The sequence below is a fragment of the Cupressus sempervirens genome, chromosome 7 (genome assembly GCF_028749045.1).
Source record: "Cupressus sempervirens isolate cs-2001-9-10 chromosome 7, ASM2874904v1, whole genome shotgun sequence".
Taxonomy (NCBI): domain Eukaryota; kingdom Viridiplantae; phylum Streptophyta; class Pinopsida; order Cupressales; family Cupressaceae; genus Cupressus; species Cupressus sempervirens.
The window spans coordinates 579,765,194-579,791,094 of record NC_143124.1 but is presented as its reverse complement, the minus strand read 5'-3'; the positions used below and the strand labels follow the sequence as shown (position 1 = coordinate 579,791,094).

The 25,901-nt window shown below is 33.5% G+C and overlaps 1 pseudogene; it reads left to right on the top strand.

Moving 5' to 3' along the window:
* The first annotated feature begins 21,400 nt into the window (after positions 1-21,400).
* LOC149548081 (glucan endo-1,3-beta-glucosidase pseudogene) lies at positions 21,401-22,455 on the top strand (annotated as a pseudogene).
* The last annotated feature ends 3,446 nt before the right edge of the window (positions 22,456-25,901 follow it).

Sequence of the window (25,901 nt, the reverse complement as noted above, 5' to 3'; positions counted from 1 at the left end):
ACTATGAAGTCCATGCTCACACACTCTCATGGTCTACTTGGAACTGGTAGGGGATGATAAAGACCTACATTACACATCCCTCCTTTAGCCTTCATACACACCATGAATTTTTCTACATACTTAGTTACACCTCTAACTAGTTTAGGCCAATCATTGGACTAGTTCTAAGGTTTTTCTCACACCAAAGTGCCCACTTAGACTTCCATTATGCTTTTCATTTATTAGGTTCTCCCTTATTGATCCCCTTGGTAAAAACAACTAGTTACCCTTAAATAGAAACCCATTTTGCAATGTAAACTTAGAGAATTTTCTATGAAAATGATTTTCAAAATTAGAACATAACTTGTATGCCTCTATAAAATCTTCATCCTCCTTATAGAGACCTTTCAAGCTTTCTATCCCAATGTTATGCAATTATACCTCTTGAACAATTATCAACTTTTTGTTCAATGCATTTGCCACTTTACTCATCTACCCTTTCTTATGCTTGATTGTAAAGGTGAAGGCTTGTAGGTACTTCATCCAATTCAAATGCATATTACTCAATTTTTCTTGGGTGTTAAAATATTTGAGAGCTTGATTATCTATAAAAACAACAAATTCCTTGGGTAATAGGTAGTGTCTCCATTTTCTAAGAGATTGAACTAGGGCATAGAGTTCTAGGTCATAAGATTAATATTTATTCTTGCCCTCATTAAGTTTCTCACTAAAGAAGGATACTCCTCTAGCTTCTTGACTAAACACTCCCCCTATTTCTAGGCCACTTGCATCACATTCTAAGGTGAAACATTTCTCAAAGCTAGGAAATTTTAAAATAATTTGGGTTGCTACTTGATTCTTGAGCATCTCAAATGACTATACAACTTTAAGGTCCATCTAAACTTGGACTTGACCTCACCCTTTTATGGTATCTAGAAAAGGTGCACATATGCCACTAAAATTCCTAATGAACTTCCTATAGAATTAAGCTGGTCCATGAAAACTCTTTACCTCTATAGATGTGGTAGGTGGTGGCCAATTGAGGATTGAAAAAATCTTCTCTTGATCCATCTTCAAAGATCCTTTAGAAACCAAAAAACCTAGATACACAAGTTATTGCTTGAAGAAGTCACATTTCTTCTAGATTTATAGCAAGCTTCTCCTCATGAAGTCTCTGCAATACTACCTCCATATGCTTGATGTGTTCCTCCTTTGTCTTGCTAAAGATGAGTATATCATCTAGCTACACCACCACATACCTTCCAATAAAGTCCTTAAGCACTTCATTCATCAACCTCATGAATGTGCTAAGGACATTTGAGAGACCAAATGACATCAGTAGCCATTCATATAGCCCATTTGTGGCCTTGAATGTTTTTTTCCATTTATCACCCTCCTTAATCCTAATTTGGTGGTATCCACTCTTCAAATCTAATTTGGTGAAGTACATGGCTCCTCCAAGAAAATCCATGAGGTCCTCAATACTAGGTATGGGGAACCTATACTTGATTATGATCCTATTTATGGCCCTTGAGTTCATACATAGTCTCCATTTCCCTCCTTTTTTGGATGCTAACACAATAGGAACTGCACATGGGCTTATGCGCTTCTTGATCAAACCTCGATCCATTAGTTCTTGCACTTTTCTTGACACTTCAAATTTTTGGTATGGAGTGAGCTTGTATGTTGCTTTATTTAGTAAGAATACACCAAAAACAAAGTTTATCTGATGACTTATGATTCTTCTAGTAGGCAGGTTGGTAGGAGCTCCATCACTCACAATGTCTTTTTATTTTTCTAACAAAGCGTGTACTTCTATAGGTAAAGGGTCCTTGATTGTATTTCTTTCTCCATGGAATTCAATGCCACTACATAACCTTGACTCTCTTCATCTTTAAGGTCCTTAAAAAATTCCTTCCTACTGCACAACAACACATTAGGTACCTTAGCTTATGGTTCTTCATCCTCCAACAAAGAATGGCTTTTAAATGTTCTGCCTCCTTTATTTAATGATATGGAATTTTCCTTGCCATCATAGACAATCTCTTTTGTCATACTACCAAGGTCTACTTAATAGTAGATGATATGCATCCATCAGTAAGATGTCACACAATAATCTATCCTTGTACCCTTCTATGGAGAATTCCACCCAAGTTTAATCATTCATAGTATGCTTTGACCTTTGTTGAGCCAAGTGACCTTGAATGGATTCACATGTAGTATTTTGTTAGCCTAAGATTCTCAACTACCTCCTCTGATATAATATTATTAGTAGAGCTTGAATCCATCACAACCTTGCAAAATTTTCCAAGGATCTTCAATCTGATCCTAAATAGAGCTATCATATGCTTAGGTTCATTAGGAATAGGTTGTTTGATTAGTACCCTCCTAAACATGACATACTTGCCTTTTTTAGACTCTATGTGATCCACCTCATTGACTTTGCAATTAGAGTTATCCTCTTGTGCCAAATAAACCATTGATCTAGGCACCCTTTTTGGTGACCTTAAGGAATTTGAGGGTCTAGGGTCCTCAACTTGTCCATATATTATGGGCATAATTTTAGCCTTAAACAAGGTTTATAAGGGTTTAGTAGGTTTTCTAATTAAAAGATGGGTTTTCCACCCATACAACCTTGACCATGGATTCCTATTGAGGTTGGAGCTTCTTTGCACATTCCAATCTTTGATTTAAGTATCATGCACATTCAATCACCCAAACACCTCTGCACTTGACTGTGATCCCTAGCCATGCATCTATGGCTCACCTAGGGCATCACCAATAAATCACTTGTTTTATTTTCCAAGGGCCCTCTATTTCTATACATTATGTACAAGGATTCATCTCCAAAATCAAAAGTCTATACAGATCCTACGTTGGGATAGGGAGTTATGACAACATTTTACTCAATTACTAGGTTTAGAACAATACGATAACAAAAAGAAAAATAATTTATTCAAGTAACCAAAACTCTACAAAAACACAAACTAACACTGTATAGTATTCCAAATCAATCTACTCTAACACTTCCAAGAACAAAAGATCCTGATCTAATCCATTTGATGCCAAACAAACTCAAAATAACACTGTGATATTAAACGTGTTGCTCAGTTGTACAACTAGAATTTTCTCCAAGTTTTAACCCTACAATAAGGTCAAGGATGGCCTTATAAAAACATCCTAAGTATCTCCTTAACTATTTTAGATAGTTACAAGACCCTAACTACAAATTTTCTTGAATGCAACAAAAAGTTGTCAATGTTGTCATTGACAACATTGACAACTTTTGAGCAATTTTTGCAATTTTGAGTGTTTGACACTCAAACTTGCTCCATATGTTGTAAAACCTTTCCAAAGGCCTTAAATAGTTATAAAAAATTTAATATGGTCCTTCAAACACTTTTTTGACCATTTTACCCCTTAAAACACAAAAATGCCCTATATAGCCTGAATGAGCAACTGTGAGCAACTTACCCTGAACAACCTCACCTTAGGATTGGGCTAGCAGTATTATTCACCTAGTGGTGTGGCTAGAACCACTACAAGGAAAAATATGCCCTAGGAGTCCTACATCTTTCACAAGCCTACCTAGGTACCCCTACACCATGAGCCTACCTTGTCTCTTTCCAAACCTATCTCTAACATTCCTTCTTATGTTGCTCCTATTGTGACTACTTATATTCAACCATTTAATCCTCTTATTAGTAGTCTTATTATTTCTTCTCCACCTCTGAGTGTTCCACCTTCTTCATTCCCTATCTCAAATGCTTCATAGAATAGTGTTACTTATGCTTATCCTATTCCTCCTACTATGGTTCCTAATGTCCCACTTGTAGCACCTTTTATTCCAACTAATTTTCACTCTTCCTAGTGTTTCAAATGTGTCATTGCCATCTATTTCCTCTATTGATTCCACTATCATTAGTATTGCTAAAAAAATTTCTTCCTTGCAACAAAAAATTACTTCCATTACTCAATCCAAGTTTAATGTGTCTACATGTGATATGGGTAGTCCTGCACAAAAATAATGCAAACCAGGAAAAATTGGCAAAGTTATTTTTAATTTTACAAAAACATATCATAGTAGATATTTTTTGAAAGAAACAAGCCATAGCCTAGTTAAATTGGTCTAGTTGCTGATTAGTTGGATTGATTACAAATTCCTATAGAACTATCATTAAATTAGGTACAATAAAATGAAAAATTAGTTGTTCCCAGCTAGCAGGATCAAATATAGTTTTCCAAGGTGAAAAAATTGCATATGCAAATATATGTATGTATGTATGTATGTATGTATGCATGTATGTATGTGTATATGTATGTATGTATGTATATCTGTATATATGTATGTATGTATGTACGTATATATGTATATGTATGTATGTATGTGTATATATATGTATGTATATATGTATGTATGTATGTATGTATGTGTGTGTGTACATATATATGTATGTATATATGTATGTATGTATGTATATATAGAGAGAGATCTTGTACATTGTGGAGATTAGTGGAGATCTAGGATTTTGTTATCGTGCCCTTGTGATCTTTATATATGTATGGGTGTATGTATGTATGTACATACATATATATACATATGTATATGTATATATGTGTATATATACTTACATACACACACATGTGTGCATGTATATGTATGTGTGTATGTATATAAATAGAGAGATCTTGGCACAATAGAAAAATAATAAAACTCACTCAGCGCATAGCATGGCCACAGATGCAATGGCAACGCCTATTAGTAAGTAGATTCCACTTTTTCTCTCTCATTTTTCATGTGTTAATTTCACTTAAACTATTATTTATTAGGGGGCATTTTGTAATATTGGATTTATTTTATGTAGGAGGTGATGAGGACATTCTTGGATGTACCTGTGTTAGATGTATGAGAATCACTAAAGAATTGTGATGAATTGCTCATGAGCAATGAAGATGAACTTCCCTTGAGACTAGCAAGAGGTGATGAGGACATTCCAAGTACTTTAAAGATTGATCCCTTCTTAAATATTTTAGATGTTAATAGGGAATTTAGATGTTAGGGGGGGTGGGGCCAAATGAGCTTCAACCTTCACGTGGTTGGCCCTGATTAGTAGAGAATATTAAACTATTCTCAAAACCAAGTTAAGTTCAACATTAACCTATGATTGCATGACAACTAACTGTGTGAATCCCTTGGTTTTAGGCAATGCAAAAGGATGCCATAGTTCAATATTTAGTGTCAATTCATATGCATACGACATCAGGTGGAACTAAAAAAACCCAACAGGTTTGCATTTTTGTTAGAGGTATTTCATTGATGGAATATTTGGTTATTCTCAATGAAGTTTTGAATGGCCAGAGTCATGCTTGTGTAGAGAAAATAGATGCCATGGCATATGTTGAGCTTTCATTTTGTGTGATACTTAACGGCAGGAATCCTTTCAAACTCCACTCTTGAAAATTTGATCTGGGATCAACTCCAATGTTTTGGGTGATCTTACAACCTATTGGAATCTGCTCAATAGAAGATAAATGTGATTGTTCATGAGGAAGCCTTTTTTGCTTTGATCAATTTTACATAAGATGTTGAATCTGCTTGCTATCTCAAAAAAAGTATCCACACAAAAATAAATATATTTTAAATATTTTTCTATTTATAATGAATGCATTTTTGACTATGCAATAATATGAATTCCTAAATTAACCAAGTGTTTGTAAATAAAATAAGAAAGATAAGGTAACAAGAAGTTTAAGAAAATAACTTGAAAAATAAATCCGTAATGGACATAAGCCACATAAACAACACATCTATGAGTTATGGCTTTGAAAATATTGGTAGGTAACTAGTGAAAATAAGAGCAGTGCTTCCTTAATTCCGTTGATGCAATCATTGATGGTAATTTAGTAACCATAACATGTTTCACTTCTCATTATATCACAAGGCCATAGAAAGTGCACTAATGTGAGATGAGAAGCTATGTAGGAACAATAGAGTGATCTCTCCTCCAACTCAGTACATTAGCAGAATTCATCAACATGTGGAAAACACCAAAACTAAAAGATTTCTCAATCAAAATAACACAACAAAGCTATTGGCTCCATTACACTCCATGAACATACATCCACAAAATATAACACACTCTGACAAGAATCACTACACTCAAAATGAGAGCACCAATAGCATATATTATTGCATCAAAGCAATGACCCCAAATACATATTTAATTCCTCAATTTATATGCAATTGTCTCCTCAATTTTTGTTGAGAGTGAGAGATTCCTTCATACAAATATATTCTTAAAGCCAATAAAATAAATCTAATTATGTACAAACTAACTCTCTAAATGGTGCTGAGTAGGACTCCACCCTTCTTTATATTAATTAATGGGTGCATGAGCCTTTACATGACTTTAAGGAAATTAAAGAACAAGTAGATAAGAAGAAAGAAGTTTTCAAATGATGTAGGAGTCTCTGGAGATACCAAAAATAGGAGCTTAACCTTCTCTGGATGTTTGTAGGAGTTAAACTACTGCCAGAATGTGTTTTTGGTGCATGGCAAGCTCTAAATTTGGAACTAGAAGTTAACTATCAGTGCACCTCTAACTTCTTCAAAAACTTTCAGTGCACCTTAGTGACAAGTCAAAAAATGCAAAATTTTCCCCCAAGTGTCAAAAGTGAAATTCTAGCTTTTTGGTTTTCTTCTACTTTATACCAAAGGTGTGTATGGATATTTTCTCTAAAGAAAAGGTGTGTATGGATATTTTCTCTTGAATTTATCTATGATCTTTGTCACTTGGATTGCATCTAAAAAATCCAAAGCATATTACTCATCCTTTATTATTTTCTAATAGTTTTCCACTTCAATCTGAGTCTTTGCAAAGTCTTCTAGCTTTACATCCAATTCTAGCAATGCCTCCTCTGTCTTAAATGCTTGTCTAATATCTTCATTAGTTGAAGCTTCTTCAAAGGTCTTTTGAAACTATTTGATGACTATTTGCATAGACATGAGTTTATCACTTGACTCATCTTCAAAAATGTCAAGGCAGACATCATTTTTATACTTCTTAGCTTCCAAAATCTGCTCTTGGGTTTGATCCTTGAGCTTATAAATATCACATGCAATATCTCCATTACTTTATTACCATTAGAAATCATCTTGATCCAATCATCTATCTTATCCAATTCATCCCCCATATATACATCCATGAGAATACAATACCTCTAGCCCTTTATTGATTGTAATGCTTGAAGTTCTTTACCCCAAGTATGTACCTCATCCATTAATCCAAAATCCTAGTTTAGTATAGCAACTAGCTTATTTGCACTAGTTTGTGTATGGTGTAATAGTTTAAGGTTTCCCTTTATTATCTATACACCTTTTTCCTCAAAAATTTCCCACCATAGCTGGCATGCCTTCAAAAATCAATCCAATTGTATACCTATGTTCTCCTTCCTATCAAGTGTCACACCTAGAGTCACCTCAGGATTCTCAAAGTCCAAAGGACCAACCACTTCATGCAAATAGCCACGTAGAAGCTCATTTTATTTCTAGAACCTCAATAATTTAGACTTATCTTGTTCCAGGTGGTTAAAGACTTCTTTAATTCCTATAGTAACCAACAATTTAACAACATCCATAGTGGGCTTTCCCAACAAGACCTCTTTAATCTAATAATCTTTCAGGGTTAGATCTTTAGTATTTGCATGTAGAGGAGGAATGAAAATATGAGTGAACAAGTCTTGATTTTGGTTCTTCATAATATAGGCCAATATTCACGCATCACCCCTAGGTATCTTAGGTTTCTTGAGGGATTCAACTAATTATTTCATTCCCTCATCCACACTACAATATAGGTGCCTTTTTATGTCTAACCATCACCTCTTTCTTAAACCAACTTGGAGTAGTTCTCATCAAAGACATATATTTAGTTGAAGAGGGGGTTTGTACAACTAAACCCTTTTGAACATGTAGGGACACCTCTTGTGCTTCTTCTTTAGGTCCTTGTCCCTATTCCAATGGTGGCACTTGTGGATTATCCTAAGTGTGATCAGCTTCTACATTTTTAGTCTATTGGTTCTCAGGTGCTTGAGTTGCTTTCCTAGGCTTGAGTCCCTTCAACTTCAGGCTCAACTTGCTGAGGAGAATTTCTTTTTCTTTTATTCTTTCCCTTTTCTAATTTAAAGTATCCAACTTCCCTATCATGTTGATACACCATTTCTAGCCTTATTGGAGATTGGGCTGTGAATGTTGGTATTGTAACTTTCATCCCTCTTCCCTTTACAGGATAGGTTGTGGCTAGTAAGTCTATTGTTTGAGGAACTGGGTCCAATTTGAATGGTTTCTAAATCCATTCCTTAGTCAATTGGATGATATGCCTTGCCTTGTAACTGATATCTACATTTTCTTCTCTATCAATTTATATGTTCATAACTGGTTGATCGTATATCTTATCCCAATTATACGAGGGATCTAAGACATCTAAAGTATCTTGTTGAACAAAATTCAATGGGACCTTTATTTTTAAGGCATTTCTTGCCAACATCCTACAATAGTCCATTATTCAGATATTGTAGTCATCTACTCCATTCATCCAATGATCCTCTATGGCATCTTCATGTTTAAAGTGTTTTCCTACCAAGTATTGAACTATGCCAATATTGTCAAAACATGGACAAGAGGAGTTATAGTCCTCCAAGGGATATCAATTAAATTTTGAACCAAAAGTCATGATATCCTAGTTCTGCTTGACTCCAAAATAGACCTATGGTGATGGGCCATACCCAAGTCTTCTTATGTTATTTTTACTCTATCATATGCAGATGTTAGTTATTATGCAATCTCCATCAAAATGAGTCTATCTAACAGATAACTAGGGAGCTTCTTAGGATTTATAGTTGTACTTGCTACCATTAGGTAGATGAATGTCTTAAACTAGATGTAGTAGATGCCTATTTCTACAATTCTTGTTGTTGCCTCTTCTGACATTCTTTTTGCATAATCTTCCTTAATGAAATGGATGATTGAAAAAATGAAAACATCATTCACTATTTTGTATTTTTTTTTGTGATCTAAGAGTTTCTTCTTTACTAGTTAGGGGTGTACCACATAAGGCCATGCGTTAGCATCTTGTATGCTTCCTCTTTTAAAGACTCCTAGATAATTTGTGGTTCTTGCTGCTAACATATACACCAGATAGGATGTCACATAAAACCTTAGATTAGTTTTGACCACTACCACTATTCATCTAAATTCTCAATGAGAATTGTGGCCGAATCAATTGGCATTTTAGCCGTTCTAATGGTCTTGATGAAATGTACTATCTAGATGTGCAAGTACCCTACTACTGGTAATCTCATGATCCTACTCAAGAGCACTATGGAGTATCCTATATGACCCTTCATATAACCTCTTATCATGTCAACTTTTCCCACTCTTCATCCCATAGGTGTTCTATCAATTAGATATGATGATTGAATAATATCAGTAGCCCTTTAGTCATTATCCCTATACCACCTTTATGCTTGATGATAAGTCAACCTAACGTATTGATCTATCCTTGGGAGATGGAATACTTTCTCAATGCTCTTTGGTGTTAGATCTAGGAAGATCTCTCCTATTATGCTTTTCACCACTGTCTCTTCTGATACATAATTCTCTACCAAGGCCATAAAAAGTTATGAAGACTGCACTGAAGTAGGATGTAAGGCTTCATTAACCAACCTAGATCTAATAAGTGAAGAAATCATTAGGTATCTCTTGTTTGGTTGGTTTCAAAGTACTAAGAATGCATTCCAATCAATATGACCTAATCTAGTGTCTCAAATCCTTGAATGCACATCTTGGAAGTGTGATTTTGATTGGACACCTTGAAACTTAAAGACAATTAGTTTTGGAGCAATCTTTGCTATAATTGAGGATAAGAAGGATTTCATTTTATCTACTCAACATTGAAACACTTTAGTATGAAAAATTGAAAATCAAACCCTAATCAAATCCTAATTAACAAAAAACTGAACCCAGAACATAAAAACCTATCAAAACACTCAAAAATCTCATTTTTGCCTCTAATAGATAGTTTTTTAGTGTATCTTGCACAATTTGAGGGTGTGCTAGGTGCACTTTTTTGCCAAAGAAAATGTCACCAACTAAGGGTTGACACATGAGCACCTTGAGGGGTGTACTTGTGCTCACCCTATATTTGCAAGACTTAACTTTTTAAAAAAGAAAATGGTGTGCAGTTATGCACCTTGGGAAGGTGTGCAATTGCACACCATTTTTGTGATGTTGACTTAGGATTTTTTTATTTTTTTTGTTTAATTTATGTGAGTAAAGGTGTGCACCTTGTGCATCTTGGATAGATGCACAAGGTATGCACCTTCCAACTTATTATTTAGTAATGTGTGTGTAGGAAGTTGAAGGTTTGGCACACCTCTATGGGTGCCAAGGTGCACTCGGATCTAGATGTAGGAGGAAATGAAATGAGGAGTGTGGGGTCCTAAGATTTTATAGGCCTAGGATGAAGCGCACACTTTGGGGATGTACACATGTACATGTGCGCACTTCCAAAGAGAAGTGCTCTGCACTAGCACACCTTGAGGGGTGTGCTAGGTGTTCTAAGTGTGCTAGTGTGCCCATTGCACTTACAAAATCACATTTCTCCTAAATTTGTCAATTTTTGGCACATGGGTTCTTTAGGTAGAGGGTAGGGCTAGAATTAGACACCACAAAAAACCCTAAAAAAAGACCCAAACCCTAAACTAGGGGTCTGGGAAATCAAAAAAAATTACTAGGGGGTTCCCATTTCTAGGAGAAATGAGGTGTGTGTTGTGAAAGCACAAAAACATAGACTTAAACACTATCTTATAAGCTATCTCTATGCTCCAATTATTATTTTTTCATAACAATATGTACTCTTATAACTAAAATTTGAAAGCACAATACAAGATTAATTGAAAAAATGGAATCGCTATGTCTTATAATTGAAATTTGAGCCCTACTTCTCTTTTCACTTTATTTGACATCAAAATAACAACTATAGTTTTCTTTTTATATTTATATTTCAATTATTCTTAATGTGTTCTATTTTTTTTTCATTTTAAAGCATCTAATTGAATTCCATTTACACTTCACATTTTATTGCATCATTGTCATGTAAATGCTACTGTAATTCAAATAGGTTTAAAGTTTTGAGAGTAGAACCCTATACACAATTATATGTAAATGATAACCAAAATAAATTGATTTGGTAACAAAAACATGCATCCACACAGATGCCACAACTATAAAGGATACACTAATATCAATTGGCACTTGTATGACAAATGATTACAAATACTCATTTACAAATATTTGTAAGACGTGTCAAATCTCTATCCCTTGTATAAAATTTCTTATATTATTGAGCTTTGTATGTCTAACTTGGTCATGTAGCCTCCAGGATTTCTTCAAATGACTCTACTGTAAAGATGATCTAAAGCTAAAAACATATTTGCCTCATTTTCCTATGGTCTTTAAAAGTAGATGAGCACTTGAATCCTATTCATAGAACCAACTAGAAAAAAAGGCATAAGCCACTCATTATTATACTTTTATAAATATCATCTATGATATGGTTATATAAAACAAATTAGACTCCAATTTCCCATGGTATTGTACATAAAACATCTTCCCACTAAATTTACAAGTTGGTCATGTATAACTGATCTTCGTTGCTACAAGAAACAAATGATAATCTTCTAAATAGTAAAAGGACCTCATTGGACAAGCGACAATTTTTTTTTAACAATTTGGCTACTCATTGCAATTGTGATGGCTTATTCTAACAAATATTTGTCACTCTCATAGTATAGCGATCGCATACCCGTTGCACTTGTGATGGCCTATTCTGAAAGATAGTTGTCGTTCCCATAGCACAATTTTCACATACTCATTGCACTTGGGATGAAAGATAAAAAGCTTAAGCCATCATAATTGGGATGGTCTACTGTCGCAATTGGGATGACATGAAGATGAACTCTTACCCTTGCCTTCTTCCAAGTTATGACAATTTTATCCATCACAATTGTGATAGACATCCTTATCGTTGCAATTTGTGATAGCAAAAGTCTAATGCCCATTTGATAAGATACAATTCATGATACTCTCACTTGGGTCACAGCCTACCATCATGATTTGGGCCCAAATGTATTAGTATCTCCACTTGAACCAACCCACACAATAATTGTTGTACTTCTTCTTTCACCAGTAAAGAAGCATGCAATGGCTAAGAATATTTATTGCTCATCTTGATTGAGGGCATCATAACAAGTAAGAAATTTTATATTTACATAGTGTTTGTGTTTAGTTCATCTCTAACACTTGTAATAGAAAAAATGTGTGCCAATTACATTTTCTTGTATATCAATTTACTAAGCTTCATCAAACATCTCCTCTTTGAATCATATAAAATAATATATCTTCATGGAGAAAAAGACAATTATCTATCAAAAGCATTCCTACCTGAGCCAGCATATGATCTACTTCATCAAAGACAAGTATACTGATGTATCTCATGCTCAAAAATTTTGTTTTCATCCACTTTTTAAGTGTACCAAGTGTACCAATTATAACATGCTCAGTAAAAGGTTGATGCCTTTTGATGTAATTTGCAGCATCAGTAGGCACATCACATGTTGAAGTTATGGATGTATGCTTGCCCATTTTTAAAAGGATTTCTTAATTATGTGATAAAATTTGTTTGAAATTAGGATTTTATTGCAAAAAATTCATTCAAAGGATGATATTTCAAATTATTGAAAAAACAAACCTAGACAGAAATAATAACAACCTAAATTGCCATCTCTCTTGTTTGGCACACACAAAGTGTCTATGGTGCATTAATATTTAGATTAACTCTTCTCAACATACCCAAAACAAAACAACTAGTCTTTCTAGACCAATTGTGAGCTTGAGAAATTAATTTTTAATGAGGTGATCTAATAATCATTGGAAGAGTTATTTCTTGGATTTTCTTGGTTTCTCAAATCCCATCTCTGAATAGGGACCCTTGAGTAGTTTAGATGAAAGGTTCAAGTTCTCAAATATTTTTATTGAAGTATAAGGAGTGTCCCTAGCAATAAGCTACATTAACATTTCATCTAGTGAAAATCATTTATACTTTCATAAAAAAGTTGTCAAAATGCATGCACTGGAAAGCACTCAATGACCATCTTCTTAATGAATATAAGATAGCCTCTACTATTTTGATAAAGAAAGCTTAATAGCTCATAGTATGTATTACTATTTATCAGTGATATAAAGGCTTCATACGTAACCCATCAAATATGCAAGTCTTTCCATCTAGTCTATCACATGTTCTTCATTGTTTTGATAAAGATTTGGAATGGATCAAAAATTTAATAATCTAAATTTTGAAAGCAAGCTTGAACCTTGGGTAAGATGTAATCACTTGTAAAGACAGAAGGAAAAATAAAATATTCATAGTGAATTGTCATGACTGATAGTCTAAGCATATAAGAATTTGATTTATGAAAAGCCTTGATTTCAAATTGATTAAAATATTTATTTTCTTCTAATCATGGAGTAGCCAATAAAAATAATAATAGCAAGAGCATGAGTTGGTCACCCCACCACTATCTAGACTACAATAAATTGAATGCAATTGAAATCTCTAAAGACTGTCATACTTAGGAATTGGCAAAGAAAACATTGCTTCTATTTGAGCCACGTTTGGTAATGTAGACTCATAATTCCACAAAAGATAGAGAAATTAATATAGTATTGATGATATTTTCTACTTAAACATTTCTTGTCTTAGTATGGAAACTCATTCAAGAATCCTTGTGTCCTTGCTTACAAAGAAGAGACTCCAAAAATTACTTCTGAAAAATAAAATTCATTAAGATGTTATAATTTTGAGAAGAAAAAATGAACCATGATTTTAATGTTGTACTTACATTATTCAAATAAATCTTTTCCCTTACTGTATTTTAATGTTTTGGGTTGTACTTGGTATTTGGTTTAAGATATTGTCCTTACTATATGGTTAAAATTGAATAAAGATTGGTAGTTTAAATCTTCTCTATGATCTCTTATTTAGAAAATTAATGCCTTTCTACACAAGACATTGATGCTTAGTGGATGTGGAATGCATCTTACAAATCTCTGATGACATCCTTATTAGTAAGAAAGTGATTGTATTTGAAATCAAAAAAAATATTTTCTCGGTATTTTAATATATTTTAATTTTAGAATATTGTGACATGCTATACATTATTCAAATATTTCCAATCTTAAAATGTTAATATATATATATATATATATATATATTTTTAAATATAAAATTAATTGAAATTTCAAGTAAAACATTAATTTTGTTGAACAATTGTAAACTCTTAGAAAGTGCATTGTTGTTTTCTATTAGCATTGATAGACTTCCCTTGAACAAAATCAAAATGGAGAGGCATAAACCAAATACAAACTATGAAATTTCCTTCATTGCACCCATATCTTCTCTTTATGTCCCTAAGCTAGACAATAATGTCAATTGGTTCTCATCAATAGCTAAGATAATTAATTCTTTGCCAGTATCAAAACTTATCAATGGGAGAAAGGTAGTCCAAATAAGTAATCAATATGAAATGGGAGTTGTGTTGATGTAGTAGATGGAGATATAAATGGAGCATATTTATAGGGGTGAGATGGGTTGATCATTGGGTGAGAAATGTGATGAATAGGGATGAAATGTAGTGGGATGTTGAAAAGGAATAATGGTGAATTTAACCGAGGTGAGGTGAAATGCATTTTCCCAAAATTGTTTTGAGTTTTCCAACCACTTATGAGTTTAATCGAACACCATATTTAAGTCTACCACTTATCAGTTTTGAGTAGGTTCTAAAAGACTAACTTGTTCAATAATTCTACCATTTTAAAAACCATATGTGCAAATAGAAACATTAAGTAAAACATATCAAATATTATTGTACATATACAAATTAATTACACCAAATTTTTCTTTCAAAAGCATATGTGTAGATATAAAATTTAAGTACAACATGTCCAATATTTTTGCAGATATACACATTAATTAAACCAAAATTTTCTTTCAAAACCATATGTGTAGATATAAACATTAAGTACAATATGTCTAATTTTTTTGCAGATATACACATTAAGTACACCAAATGTTTTCTTTCAAAACCATAAGTGTAGATATAAACATTAGGAACACCATGTCTAATTTTTTTCAAGGTTTTCTCTCTAATGGCAATGTGTATGTTGAAATGGTTATCAATGATAGATCTAGAAAGTACAACTAGTTCAATAAGGGTTCAAGAATAAGTTATTCCTATGAAGAAGGATCATGTCAAATAATGCAAGGGAATTTGATCAAAATAGGGAGATAATCACTAGATTGTTGTCTAACTTTCAAAGAGAAGACAATGACAAGTGGCATTGACCTTGCAAGAGTTGTAATGGCTTAAAGATGAGAAGAATAAAATTCAAAATAGCTAAGAAACAATGTAGGGATAATGGTCATAGTGAAGCGAGGTTTGATTATCATCCATTGATAACTTTTTTGTTATATTATTTTCACAATTAATATACATATGAACCATGGAATGAGGGTTTGATTATCACATTGAAGGGGGTTTTGATTATCATCATGTTTATATAGGTTGACATCCCTACTAGGGTGGTATGTGATATTGACCACCACATCCTACAGGAACATCGAAATCTGAGTATTGAAGGAGGAGATCATGATCCCATGGAAGATGATGATATTGTGCTAGAAAAAACATTTGAAGATGATGGTACCAATGCATTAATCCATGACACATTTGGTACTAGTGTTGCTACTATTGTTGATTATGATGATGATTATGATGAGGATGAAATTGTGGTCATCCATGATATACCTCTACTTGAGAAGGTAAGCATGGCCCTTTATGAAGGATCCCAATCAACTCTTCTCTCTATTGTATTATTGTTGGTGAATTTGAAGGTTATCAATGGTTTATCCAATATAGCAATGTCACATATGCTAAGGTTTATCATATACATAATTATAGTCTATAAAAGGTGAAACATGTATCATTAAGATTGTTTATACTAATAAATTATATTTTTTGTTGTAGATTGATAGGTAACTTTTTGTTACCACCATCAAATGTTCTCACTTTCTCATACCAAGAATTATGTGCCACTATGAAACATATTGGAATGGAGTATCAAGCAATAGATGTTTGTCCTAAAGATCATGTTATTTATTATAAAAAACACAAAAATTCAATAGAATTCCCAAAATACCATACGAGTAGATATTGAAATGATCAAGTGACAAAAAAAGTTATCTCGCAAGGTTCTTTATTACATCCCCATTATTCCATGTCTTAAATGATTATTCAAGTGCAACAACTAAGCACAATTTATAGATTACCATGCATGTAATAGAAGTCAAGATGACATTATTTGAATGCCTATGGATTGTTCAAAATTTATGGACATAGAGGAAATGTGGTCACACTATAAAGAAGAACCTCAAAATCTCAGGCTTTCTCTAGCAACTGATGGTGTCAATCCGTTTGGAGAGATGAGATCTATTTACTTGGTGTGGTCTATTTTTGTTATCAATAATAACCTTCCTCCATGGATGTCAATAAAGAGGGAGCACATTATGTTGGCGATGATTATTCTAGGTATTTTACTATTATCTACATGTAATTATAATTCTTGGAGTGAAATGACCACAATAATTATTGGATGTTATTCATTCAACTAGGTAAGTATCAAGTGAAAGATATATATATATATCACCATGTATTGATGAGTTGTTGGTATTATAGAATGTTTTCACTATGTATGATATCTCTAGATCAATTGGACAAAAGCAACTTCAATTCCATGCAATGCTTGTGTGGACAATATGCTAAAATCTAGTTTTACGTGATAATACTAGTTCTAAAAATTAACATATTTAATCCAATTGTAATATTATCTTGTAGGTCTTCAAAAAAATAGAAAATTTTCATGTCCAATGTTTGGTCCAAAGATGAAATCTCATCATTACAAAATTTTATGAAAGTAGGTGTTTGATGAGTATAGGCACTTCCTCCACATAAATCATAAGTATTGGAGTGCCAAAAAATATATTTTCAATGGGAAAGAAGAGACTAAATCCAACCCACAAAGAATGATACCTCACCTATAGTAGTTGGAATATAATAGAATTTGAGGTAGTATAGCTCCATCTAATGGTTTATGTTTGGAAATTATATATTTTGATTGTGTTTTGTTGGGTAATTATGTAATTGATGATCATGAAGGTCGTCAAGGCATCACTAACTACCCTACAAAGGGAATAAAATGTTATCCCAAAGAATTTAGAAGGCTTACCTACTACGAGCAGCTACACATTGTGCATTTTTTTGATACTATGCATATTGGAAAGAATGTAGCAGAGGCACTATGGAAAATAATGGATGGAAGATGAGACAAAGAAAAGCATGCCAAAATTTATAGTGACATTCATGATTCCAATCATACAATGAAAATATCATTGAATTAAATAGAAATGGAGACTAGATTAATGCAAGTGCCCTTCCTTGGTTATTAATGGAGCAGCAAATTAATGCCATCAAAGAAGTCATACGAAAAAATTCAATTTTCTACAGGATTTGTTGTGAATGTAAGAAATCTCATATCAAAGAAAAGTGAATTTGGTCCAGGGCTGAAAATACATGATTGGCATACCTTCATCAAGGTAAATCATGGTCTTTTGTATTTACAATATATTTTTGAAACTGCATTCAATTTTCATTGTATTACATTAAAAAATAAGGAAATGATCAGTTCATAATTCTTGTCTTATGTGCTACCCCTATCACTCCTACACAACTTCAATAATAATATCAAACAAGTGATGTATGATCTTGAAATACATGAGGTAAGAAGTGATATTTTTTCAATATATCAAACAAGTAATATGTTGTAAAGTCTCTTATTTATATGTTTTTGTGCCTTTAATCCCTTGTAGGTGGTTGTCATCTAAATAAATCCATAAAGAAGATATAAAATATTGGGACAAAAGAATTCTTTGACTAATGTGTGAAATGAAAAATTGTTTACCTTCAACTTTTTTCAATGCACAAGCACACTACCTCATACACCAAGTTGAGGAGATTGAAGTGTGTGGACATGTACAGCCTAGGTCAATGTGGATGGTTGAGAGACACTTGAAATTTTTGAAGGGTTTGGATTGACAAAGAGCATGTCTTAAGGGTTCTACAGTTGAGGGATATATGGTATACCAAATGATGGAGTGTGTTACTCAATATGTTCCTAATGTTGCAACAAAGATCCATATAGATTACGTTTGGGATCTCGACTCCATTTAATTTTTTGAAGGGGAGTACTTGGTGGGTAATGGTAGATTTAGGAAAGTGAAAGATAATAAATTATGAGATGTTATTATATTTAATTAATTCTTAATCTTGAAAATAAATCTTTTATAAGTCATCTATTTACTTTTGTATAGTTGTGATGAAATACATTTTTTTTTAAAACAATCAAGATTGGATGATGGTATGGATTGAATTAGGTCAACATTTTGGTCATAGATTAAAATGGGAATCTATGTCTTCATTGGTTATACAAGCTGATTGTAATAGAGATCCCAATATTACATAAAAGGAAATAGATTTAGCATATGGTTTAAGAGATCTCTAGGTACTTATAAGTCTGTTAGTCAATCATGTATTTTTGAACTCATGATACAATGATTTATACATGTTTTCCATTATTGTAGGTGAAACACCACAAGGATATGTTATGCAATGGTTATAAATTTTGATGACACGAAGAGAACTTGTGATTCTAGGATAAGTGTAGTCTTCCAGGTAACCAATATTTCATCTAGAAAAGACTTACATCCTCAAGAATCTCAAAATTGATACTATGGCATTTTGGTTTATATACCTAACTGTGACTTTAATTCCTTAAAATTAGTTCTCTTTTTTTTCAAATGGTACAAACTACAACTCAATCAAAATGATCCTGATAGAACTGTTATTGAGCATGAGAATGGATTTCCAATGATTAATACAAGGGCGTTTGAGCTAGGGTAAACTTTAAGAAAGTCACCTCCAAAAAAAGATATAAAATATTGGTGAATCTTTCATATTTTGAAATAACAAAATTATTTATATTGGCAAATCTTTCAATTTTTTATTCTAAATATGATTAATATTGGCGATTATTTTCAAATAATAATTTTTTTGTATAAAATATTGACGAATCTCAATAATAATAGGAAGTTCATTAATCACCATGGAATATTAGAAATCAAAATTGAACATTTTTTAACCTCATGGAATATTATGAGGATCATTACATATATACTTTAAATCAATAGTGAAAACTAAATATTGGTGATATATCCTTAAAGTAACTAATAATTATGATAATTATTGGTTAGCTCAATTTAATTTCTCTAATAATATATTATATTTAGGTGACTCAAATCTGATTATGTAATGAATATTATGGTGAATATTTGAGTTTAAATTTTTCAATAAAATAAATTATTGAGCGATTTTAAATATTCTAGAACTAATTTTTATAAAACTATTGCGATTTAGGTTGTATCAAATCTTAAATTATTAGCCAAATTAATAGCCAAAAAATTCTAAAATTGGCCAATTTGTGAATATTAGCCACTAAAAAATACCTTGGTTTGAGCTAGTTAGGGAAGAGCCCTATATTCTTCCAAGCCAATGTGAGCAGGTATTTCACTCAAAGGTTCCACATAAATTGGGTTGGTCATTTGTTGTTAGAAATAATCCAAGAGTAAGGCCAATAAAGTATAATATGATGGAAGAAGAAGATACCAAGGAAGAGAAAGAAGTGGATCATGATCAAGAGCTAGTCAATGATGCTCCTAATGCAAATAATGTTGCTACTGATCATGATGATGATGATTCTATTGATCACAATGATGATGATGAGGAAGAGGATGATGATGATGATGACGTTGGTGATGATGATGATGGTGATGGTGATGGTGATGGTGATGGTGATGGTGATGGTGATGGTGATGGTGATGGTGATGGTGGTGGTGATGGTGATGGTGATAATGATGATGATGATGACCACGACAGTGGTGGTGATGATGTCAACAATTACAATAATCCTAGTGATGAGATGGGTAAAGAATAATATCAATGACAAGGGGATTATTAGCTAACATTGAAGGGGGGTTTGATTATCAATGACAAGAATGAAATGTATAGTTATGTGATCAATGCATATGCTATTCAATATTGAGTTCTTCATAGATCAATGATTAATTTAATTAAATTTTCATGTACCTTTTAATGTTTATAATTCATATGTGATGCTAATATTTGACATAATTTTGAGTATATGTATCATGAAATTTTTAGCTAACATAATATAATTGATTTACATATATAGAAACCTAAAAACCTTTCACGAGCATCCCACATAGTCTCATGGATCATCAGGTATAAGTCAATGCACCCCATAGAGATTAATGTCTTTTACCATTTGTAAAATATCTCTCTCATTGCCACCTATCTCTCTTGTTTTGTGGAGTGTAGGTACCACCAAATAGGTATTTGTTAGATTTGTCTTCCTCAAGCAAGGAAAATGTAGGAATGAAAGAAGAAATTGAGACATTTAGTATGTCTAAATCAAGGAGATCGACTCAAGCTCAAAATATTAGAAATAAATTCAATAAGAGCATGAAATTTTTCCTTGCTCAAGGGGGGTCATGTTCTTATGATGATGAGAGTGAAGGCAACTCTGTTGTACCCTTTAGGTACAAACATCTATAGAAGCAATGGGTCCCCGATGAACTTCCTCCAATAAACACTTATTTATGTGTTGGAGAGAGAATATATCAAATAGCACCATCATCATTACATGGTTTGGGCCTATTTTCCATGGATAACATAAAGGTATCTTACACAAAAAGGTTGTTGAATTGATGGAGTATGTCAGATCTTGCTATGATTATAGTAGTTGGATGCAAATTGTTAGATATAAAAAAAGTATGTGTAGGTATGCACTCGTGGAAAATTATATACAACAAAAAGTTATTGAACAAAGTAAAATAGTAGCTATATAAATTGACCATATCTATAAGAATGAATGGTATGTGTATGACATACCTAATTTGATATGGGGATGGGAGAGAATTTGGAACCTTTTTCAATGTGCATTACTTCCTCTCCTATATTATAATTTTTTTGTTCCTTCCTTAATTCCAAGACCCAACAACAAAGGTTGCAGTTGACTAATAGGCTTGAAGTTATCGGTCACCCTCATGGTCTCAAGTTTGATTCTACCTCTAGTTTCAAATGGTGAGAGTGGCTTGTGACTATCTATTCTTCACCCATGGGAGACTATTCCTTCCCTAAGCTCACACCCACAACTTCTATCGCATCCACTCTTGTACCTAACTGGTTCTTACGTATTCTTGTAGGTGCAATAGCAATAGGAGAGTCCATAGGAGTATGTTATGGAAGGTTGGGTGACAACTTACCATCTCCAAAGGAAGTAGAAAACGTGTACACCTCCAACAGAATTGGAAAAGTGAGAATATATGATGTTTATCAAAAGACTCTCAATTCCTTCTAAAAAAAAGGCATACAAGTAATAGTGAGAGTCCCAAATGAGGAGCTCCCTAATATTACATCACGCCAAGCCACTATAAGGTAGTGGGTTGTAGACAACATTCAACCCCAATACCCCAAAACTCTCATAAAATACATAATAGTGGGGAATGAGATACTACCCGATACACCCTATACATCCAACCTCTTCCCTACCATGAAAAACATCTACAATGAACTCCAAGCAATCAAATCACACAACCAAATCAAGGTCTCTACAACAATACCCATGTCTTCCCTTAAAAATTCTTATCCTCCTTCTTTAGGAACCTTTAGGCCTAAAATAACCTCAGTCATGCACTCCATCTTGGACTTCCTTTCACAAACAATTCCCCCCTTTATGGAAGATGTGTACCCCTATTTTTCCTATGCCTCTAATCCTAAAGGAATTCCTCTCCCTTATAACCTCTTCCAAGAAGAGAACCCCAATGAAGTGGGTTATAATAATTTATTTGATGCAAGTGTGGATGCTCTCATTTATTACATGGAAACCTTGGGTTACTCAGACATTCCTATTGTTGTTGCAAAATGTGGTTGGACTTTTCATGGGAATGCTAATGGTGGTGAAAATGTAGCCAATGCAAATATTTACAACAAAAACTATATCAATCATATTTTTTCTAGTCAACAGACTCCCAAGAGGCCTAATAGACCATAGAGGGGTTTGTGCTTTCCATGTTCAATGAAGATTTGAAGCCTAGGGATGCCATAGAGAAGCATTTTAGGCTCGTTCAGCCTACTAAAACACAAGTGTACCCTATGAACTTTATAGGTTAAAATCTAGTGGATTGCAATTTGTTCCCCTAGTTTTGGATATGTATGCATCACTCTCTTTTCTAAGTGCCTATCAACATATATATTTTGTTGGGTTAAAGCATGCTGCAAGTTTTTTTAAGTCTTCAAGATATTTGTACTATGTTGCATCACATCCTTTTCTCTTGGGACTATGTAAGCCATAAATAAAAAAATTGAATATAAAGTAATATCATTAAAATAAACCATAAATGGGATCAAAGGAAACACAGGCTTTCCCATGCAGCAACTATGATCTAAAAACAAGAAACTTTTGGTGTCATGGCTATCCATTGGTCTTGAAATGGCACAAAAGTAATTTTTTTTATAATAATTTGACCATTCATTGCAATTATGATGGTCCATTCCAATGACTAGCCATCCCTTGTAGAGCACATCTATCATAACAATATTTTAGCTATGACGAAAAGATCCAAAGGATAATCATCACTTATACAACATTGTTATCACATACACATCACAATTGTGATGACTGACTAAAAGTTTAAATCATCATTATGACAACATTTTACTATTGCAATTGTGAACTCATGACATAAACTCTTGTCCCTCCCTTCTTCCAAGTTATGACAATGTTAGTCATCACCATTACGATGAATACCCTTGCCATCACAATTTGCAATAGCAAAAGTCTAATGGTCATCTGATGGGAGCCAATTTGTGGTTTTGTTACTAGGGAGATAGGTAGATAACATAATTGCAACAGACTATCATGGAAAAAATGTGTCCAAGTATAGTAGTGGATCACAGAGAAACCAGTAGAGAAGCAATAGAATCCAAAATGTACTCTCCCATACCTAGGCTCATCATTTTTCATTTTTGTTCACACTCTTTTAGGGATGGTTTAAGCTCGTGAGAAGGACTAGTATTTCAACAGAAGATAGTGTGTTGATAGACATTGAGTTGTCTCCAAGAATGGCTATCTCAGCACCATTAAAAGGAAACTTTATGCACTAATGGTATATGGATAGTATTGCTTGCATTTCATGAATCCAAGGTCTTCCTAGTGACAAATTATATGCAAGTGGGATGTCTAAAACTTGGAAGACTGCATCCTTTTTAACAAGACCAATATTGATTGGTAGCACAATAATACCTTTAGAAGGTCATTCAACCTCATCATAGGCTTTGATGGTGATCTTTCACCTAGGGTCAATAGCAAACTTGTACATGCCTAGTTGTTGGATAATATTGAAAGAGATGATGTTTAACCCTACACCATTGTCTATCAAGTCTCAATGAATGAGAGTACATAATATTTGGAGTTCTGTGTAGGGCTAGATTATGGGGATGGCTAAGTGACGTGTCATCCTCTTCAAAAAATGTGAGGTGATGTGGTGAAGAGATATGGTTCACCATAGCTTGGAATCACTCAACATCAATATCTTTGGGGACATTGGTTGTGCATAAAGCTTTCTTGAGAATTGCATTGTGCAAAGGAGATAGTTCTAGCAACTCAAAGATTGATATTTGCACTGAGGTTCTTTGCAACTAATTGACAAGGTCATAAGTGGATATATTTGGGGTAGCTACTTGTTTATATGATGAGGCATTCTTAGGTTCATTTGCAACTTTAAGGACAACTTTGGATTTCCCCCTAGTGACAACATGAAGTGTCTCACCATGCAAGGAGGAATGTTCCACCACTCTAAGAACTACCTTAGGCCTATTTTCCCTATGATGTTGTTGAGAATTGTGTATCTTTAGGATTACCTTAGGTCTTTCACCATTCATATCATAATTGGGTTCCTTGTCAAATTTAAGACTCATCATGTAAATATATTCAATAGGTAATTTAGGAGATTCCTCTATACCCAAGTTGATAGGCTATGTAGGTTCAATGAGAACCAAAGATCCATCCTGAAAATAGCTTGGTAGAATAATAAGTACCTCATACACAGGCACCTCAAGGAGGTTTTCACCATTGGATACATCTTTATTTTTACTCTTTTTAGGTTTAGATACCACCAAAAAGTGGTTTTTTCCATCTAACTACTTGATTTTTATTTCTATTTTGTGATTGAAGTATTTGATATTTGCTTCCATCATGTTAAGTGTAGGTTCATTGGTGGAAGAGGTTATAGGTTCAGTGGCATTAAGGTAGAAGGAAATGTCATAATCATTCTGGAAAGATAGTATTTTAGGTCTTTGATGTTGAACCAACCAATCTATGAGATTAGGGTGAATCAAGGAAAGGTATGTGGAGGCTTTAAGGTTACTGATATAGAAGGAGTCATCTCTAGTGACATGATAAGTCAAGCCTATAGAGAAAGTTTCAAAGGAATCCAAATCAAAAATAGACCTAGAGGGACCAGTGTGGTCCACTAAAGTAGTTTGCAAAACAAACTTATCTAACCCTAAAATAGACTCTTCAACATTTGGTTGGGTAGCATAGGTGTGAATGACATCCACCCCTAATTCACAAGATGCATCTAAGAGACTTTTCCATTCATACTTACTAGAATTTATACTCTAGGTTCCTAGCAATTAAGCAAGCAATATATTGTCTAATCCTTCCTCTATTTAAGTCTTCATGGTCAGATTCATCTTGTTCATGCTATCAAGAAGTAGAAGCTTCAACATCATTGTGATTAATTATTGATTCTTCTCCCCAAAGGAGAGAAGTGAGAGGCATGAAATCCTCATCTTGCAGAGTGGTAGCAACAAAGGGTGGATCATCTTCCTTTGAGTCACTAAAAATTGGAGCTCTTCTATCAAATGTTGGTAATTCATATTCTAGCCCAAAACCTAGGCTAGTATTATCTTGAGTTTTGTGACCCTTGGTATGACTTAAGGGTTCTACTAGAGCTTTTTTGTTACCAGTTAACAACTCATGGCCTTGATAGCCCATTATTGTCAAAAATTAATACCCTTTGCCATAATGCTTAGGAGAGATGGGAGTAGTGATCGTGACTTCCTTTGTATCTTCCTCTTCCCTATATATCCTATCCTTGATTGCTTGTTCTTCTTTTTTCACTTCTAGGGGGACTAAAGATTGAAAAAAACTGCCAAAAATGATCATTACAAAAGCTGAGGGCCTTGATTTGGTAGAAGGTTTCCCATAAGACTGAGGGGAATTGGTAGAGATGTAATAGAATATAGAGTGTATTCACCCATGCCTAGGCTCATCATTTTCAATTTCTATTCTCACTCTATAAAAATGGTGTTAACTTGTGAGAAGAGCGATTATGAGGAACTAATGTTTTTGAAATAGATAGCATGTTTACACACATTGAGTTGTCTTTGGGGAAAACTATCTCGGTACCATTGAAAGGGAATCTAATACACTGATGATACATGGAAGCAACTGCTTGTGTATCATGAATCCATGGCCTTCCCAAAAAAAAATTGTATGTGACTGGTATGTCCAGGGCTTGGAAAACATCATCTTTTTCAACTGGACCAACTTG